This window comes from Psammomys obesus, unplaced genomic scaffold, assembly GCF_907164565.1.
Source record: "Psammomys obesus unplaced genomic scaffold, mPsaObe1.curated_primary_1811, whole genome shotgun sequence".
Classification (NCBI taxonomy): domain Eukaryota; kingdom Metazoa; phylum Chordata; class Mammalia; order Rodentia; family Muridae; genus Psammomys; species Psammomys obesus.
In genome coordinates, this window is record NW_026596034.1 from 3784906 (window position 1) to 3790446 (window position 5541).

Below are 5541 nucleotides of genomic sequence, written 5' to 3' on the forward strand. Positions count from 1 at the left end.
TATTGTGCTGCCCAGGTGAGGTGCAGGGAAAGTTCTCTGAAGTGCTGCAGCAGGTGAAGGGCAGGACCACCTCTCCAGCTCTGATGACCTGCATGCCATAGGTGGCGAGGTGTGAGGAGTGGGGCATCTGTCCTTTACTTATGTCACCATGCAGCAGACAAGTTGCAGGGACAGCCTCCCATGCTCATGCCCTCGGTCTCAGGTGAAGTGCAGAGCCTGCTCTCCTGAGTGCTGCAGCAGGCTGGGGGTGGGGTCAGCTATTCTGCTCTCATGCCCATAAGGACAGCTTTCCCACGATGCCCAGGTGAGGGATGGGGTTAGTTCTCACAGCCCTCGACATCCACTATCCCTGGCCGGCAGCTTAGACCAAGGATGTCCACCTGGTTTGGTGGTAACAGACCCCTGCTGCTGCAGGGCCACAGATGACCTGCCACCCCCCTCCCCGACCATGGTGGGACAGGCCAGGACCTTATCATTGCTCCTAAGTGGCATCACCAGCTACTTACATCAAGCTCTTCCTCACTACCCTAGAGTCTCTAGTTCTGCCTCTCTTCATTGTGTCCACATCCTTCTGTTTCTCTTTCTCTTCCATTTCCATCACCCATTTGCTCCTGTTAGTGGCACCCAGGCTCTCTGAGTGTCTGCAGTCAGCTCGGGAGTGCTCCCTGGTTTGCTATTCCCTGCTCGTGCATTATGGCACAGGGAAGGAGTCATCTGGAGCACGGTCTATGCCCCCAGGCTTACACATCACCAGACTGGTGGTTGTCTCAGGCTATCTGCCTGTCCTAGTGGGCATCGGACTAGTGGGCTGAGGTTCCCCTTTTCCAGGCAATGTTAGGCTTCTAATCCTTCAGGTCAGAACATAGTGTCTCTCCTCTCTGCCACCTACTGGCACATGTGTGACACAGCAGCCAAACCAGCAACACCTCTAGGGGCTGGTTAATCTTGGTATATTCTATTTCTTGTTTCCTTTCTCCCTTTCTCCCTTTCTCCCTCTCTCTCTCCTTCCTTCCTTCCTTCCTTCCTTCCTTCCTTCCTTCCTTCCTTCCTTCCTTCCTTCCTTCCTTCTGTCCTTCCTTTCTTTCTGAGATAGGGTCTCACTATATAACCTTTGCTTGGTTTGGAACTCAATTGTGGACCAGCTGGCTTTGAACTCACAGAGATCTGTTTGCCTCTGCCTCCTAAGTGCTGGGATTAAAGGTACGGGTCACCATGCTCAGTTTGTGTACCACTTTTCTTCTACACAGGAGGGTCGTCCCCTGTGGACTTTGATACTGGCAGTGCCCACTTTTGAGTCTAGCATCAAGTAAGAGCTTTGTAAGTCCTAGGTTGTTACAGAGCTGTCTGCATGGGTCAGAGCACAGCCTCAAAATCTGCTTTCTGGAGTCAGAAAAACCTGTTAAGTTGGAGGTAGTTTTAAGTGGGAGGATGAAGTGCTTCTGCCACATGGCAGATTTGTCCAAGTTCTGAGAACACAGGTGGGCAATGTCAGAGGGTAAATGATCAGCAGAAATGGCTGTAGTTCTAGAGTCCCCGTGCCATACCTCTGGCCCTGAGATGGGACAACATTCACCTTCTGCAGTTCTGGCCTTTTGCAGAGCCTGCCAGAAACATTCCTCTTGTTACATTAAACATCCGCTTTAACTGCTTTACTTAAAATATTTAATTCTTCATGATGCCTTTGTAAGGTAGGCAGGTGAAATCAGTCTTACTCTGTGGAGTAAGAAACTGAAAATCAGTAGGATCAGATTGTCTTGCCTGAAGTCACACACTGAGAAAGGGACAGGAACAATTCCTCCTGCACATGATATTTCTACTGAGCCCACAGTTGGCTTCCCGGTGGTAGGGTCTCTTCAGAGCTCTCCAGGACCCAGGCGAAGCAGAACAAGTAGTCTTTGTCAGACTTACCTCGGGGAGCAGAGAACTGTAGTTTGTGTCATGTCAGTCACAAGCTGGCTTTCTCTGAGTGACCTTGGGCACTTTTCTTTCTTTGCCTTCTCATCTGTAAAATGAAGGATTTGGATAATGGCCTAGGAATGGCCCCAGCTTTGATGTAGGAGCCTGTGATGTCAGAGTAAGAGAGATTGTATCATTGTGAATTGAAAAATAATGATTTTTTATGCCTCACATGTAACTTTCCATCTCTCAGGCTACCTATTATAGAGTGTCAACGTTGCCTCGTATATCAGACACAATGGTAATAAGTATGTAATTTGTAGCTGCGATTTCCATTTTATGGCCATATCTGATTTACACGAGGTGTTTTTAAAGTGTGTCACTTACAATACACACACCTGCCAAGAGCCTGGTCTCTCATAATGACTTTGCAGTGAGGTCAGAGAAAGTGCTCAAGATGAGGTAAATAAACAGCAGGCATGTTTCCAACACCAAGTTTCCTTCTCTTTTCAGGAGGCTGCTACATCCTCATAGGAACTTCTGGCTCAGTGGATCAGGGTGATGAACTCTGAGGATAGGCCATATGGCTTTGTCTGTAGACAAGAGAGCTCTACACACTGGCAAGGGAGGAAATTCTGATCAATTTGTGAAAATAACTTAGCTGAGAATCAGTCTGAAGAATAGCCAGTTTACTGTGTTTGATCATTTTGATAAAAATTTTGAGACAGGGCTGTACATGGTGGCTCATGCTGGTTATCCCAGAACTTGGAAGGAGAACTGTTGAGTTTGAGGCCAGCTTGGCTAGGTGGCAAGATTCTGTCTCATTAAACAAGCAAACAGGGTCTGGAGAGATGTCCCAGTAGTTAATAGCTGTGGCTGCTCTTCCAGAGGATCTGGGTTCACTACCCAGCACCCACACAGAAGCTCACAGCTATCTGTAACAGTTCCAGGAGGTCCTAAGCCTTCTCCTGAACATCACAGGTTCCAAGCACTGGAGTGGTGCACCAGCAGGTAAAACACCCAAGCACAGAGAATAAAATAAAAGCTAAGCAAACAACAACAACAACAAAAATAAGATAAATACTCAAAAGCAGAGGCAGGGCTAAGTGTCAGAATCATCTGGGGAGAGGGGAATACTAATTTGATGCATTTGCCTATTTATAGGACTTTTGGGAAACTGGCTAGTTTGCAGTTGGATTTTGATGAAGTCAAATTTAGCAGATTGGTCTGTTCTGCAGGGCCATTTCAGGTCTGAAAACTTTGAACAATTAGGTTCCTTAGTCTAAGGGGCCTAATTGTCTCTCTGAGTTGGGCAGGGCATCTTGGACTATTCCTCTAAACCACAGAAGGAAAAGAGGTGGTGGGTGGTGGTGGCATTTTGCAGCCTAACCCTTCCTCTGCACCTCAAACGAAGAGGCTTCTGAAGAATCTTGCTCCTTAATTCCAGGGGGAATTTGTGGCCTTTGAAGCAGGTCCAAACTTCTGAAAACTTGATCCTCTTGCAAGCCTCGGAAGCCTTTTACAGCAGGCTCTCAAATGCCTCTAAGGTGATTTAGACTGCTCTCCTAGCTAGTGCAATAAAGACAGCAGTACCCAGAGGCCAGGAAGGGCCAGGGGCAAAGCTGTCTTTGGACTACTGTCTCCGCCTCAGCTTTTCTTGGACAAACTCCAACGCCCAGTTGAGCAGCTTGATCCACGTGCTGGCTGCCCATACAGGGCAGACAATGGCTGAGAGAGGTGAACTTCTGCCCCAGGGATTTTGGCTGCTTCTTCAAAGTCCTCCCAAAGGTCAGTCGCCAGGGTTGGATTTCTTCCTGAACCTTGGCTGACTCTGTACAGCTTCTCAGTGCAGGGGACTGGCCTGTGAGGCTTGTTGTGTTGATCTGCCATGCTCAGCACCTGCTCATTGTGATGGGCCAGGGTCAGTTGGATAGCCAGGCTAATTGGATATGCTCTAATAAAGCAAGCATCTGAGAGAAGATGCCAGTTTTGGTACTTCTGTGGTGCCAGACACAGACCTAGGGCTATGTATGTGCTAGGCAAGTGCTCTACCACTGTGCTACCTCCTGGCTCTAGGGTGCAGCATAGGAGGGCATGTAGTCAGCAAGGTGCCTGCTTTTCTTTTCCTATTTGCGGCTTCTTTGCCACAATCAAGGTCTTTCTTTGCCAGGTTGCCAGTGTAGGGATGGCAGAGATCTCTCACTCCCGCGGTGTGGCGGCGCTTCCTGCCATGCCCTTGAACATGCCACTTTCCAAGGCAGGAGAGTGTCTTCTCCTTGTCCGCTAGCGTATCCGAATTTCTTCTCAACACCCAACTCAAATATCACTTCCTAAGCAACATCTTCCTAGTCCCACCAAGCTCAGATTACTTAGAATTTGTAACTGTTTACATATTTCACTCATCCTCTGCCACTGTTAACATCCTCAAGAAAAGACCTTTATTTCTATTTATTTACTCACGTGTTTAGAGGTAGAATTATGCAGTGGTTAAGGTGAAGAGTTCAGAGATAATTTGGGACTGAAGACTGGTTATTCACCCTTTTATGTCACATGCTATGGGTGCCTTCATCTCTTAAAACTTATGTTTCTTTTCTGTAAGGATGGACATAGTGATAGTATTCACAACCTAGGCTTGCTGAGGCAAACACACAGTTACATTATTGAGTGCTTACTATATTTTAGAGATTGTGTTGATAACAATATTGATATGATTATTTATTCAACAGCTATTTATTACCATAGTGCTTGGTACTATTGTAGATGTTGCCTGCAAAGTACAGCAAGATGTTTAGTATAGTTAGAGCTTGGGAGTAGTTTAGAATCTGCCGGTCAGATAAACAGGATCAGGCCATGTAACAAATACCTCCTTACCTATAAAATCTCAGGGGTTTAAAATGTCTTAGAAATGTGTTTATTTTTCCTCCTATATGTTTAGTATGGGTAGGTGAGACTTCAGCCCCTAAGGATCAGAGAGCCAGCTTGACTCTTGTACCATCTCAATGGCTTCTCAGCAGAGGGCAGGGAATCCCCTATTCAAAGTCAGCGGCAGCAGTTGGCTCCAGGCCAGCTGGGTTGGAATTAAGTTTTCAGCCTAGGTCTTTTTCTCTTTCTCACTTCTGCACTCAATTATATTTAAGCAGATGAGTGATCTTGTCAGCCTTAAGACAGCAACAGAAAGGAATATATTTATGGAGAGTACACTGTGTTCTAATTAAGTTTCTGCTGCCTCAAGCTTTGGACCCAGGTCCTGATTTGCACTTTTGGAAAAATAAAAATAAAAACTAAAAGTTGAGAAAGCTTGTGAAATGCTTCTGTGTTGCTCGCCATAGCTGGTACATAAATAAAAACAGCCCTTTTTCCTCCCACTGCAAACACCTTTGCTTTTGTTGCCTGATGGCTTGACAGGTTTCTGTTTAAACACAATTAAAAGTAGCTTCTAAATGCAGAAGCCAGTGAGGCCGCCAATGGGCAGGCGCACATGGTGGATTAAGTAGGGCAGATCTTAGGCAGCTAAGGGTCCCGAGGAAATGTGGTCAGGACGGCAATAACTCTGGGCTCAGCCAGGTACTCAAAAGGTCACTCACCACGACTTCCTCTCCATTTTCCCCCAAGGAAGGCAAAGGTGTGATCATTGTCTGTTTATGT

At 46.6% G+C, this 5541-nt stretch overlaps 1 pseudogene; it reads right to left on the reverse strand.

Annotated features, from left to right (window-relative positions):
* Positions 1-830: 830 nt before the first annotated feature.
* On the reverse strand, positions 831-939 carry LOC129687296 (small nucleolar RNA SNORA17; annotated as a pseudogene).
* Positions 940-5541: the final 4602 nt, after the last annotated feature.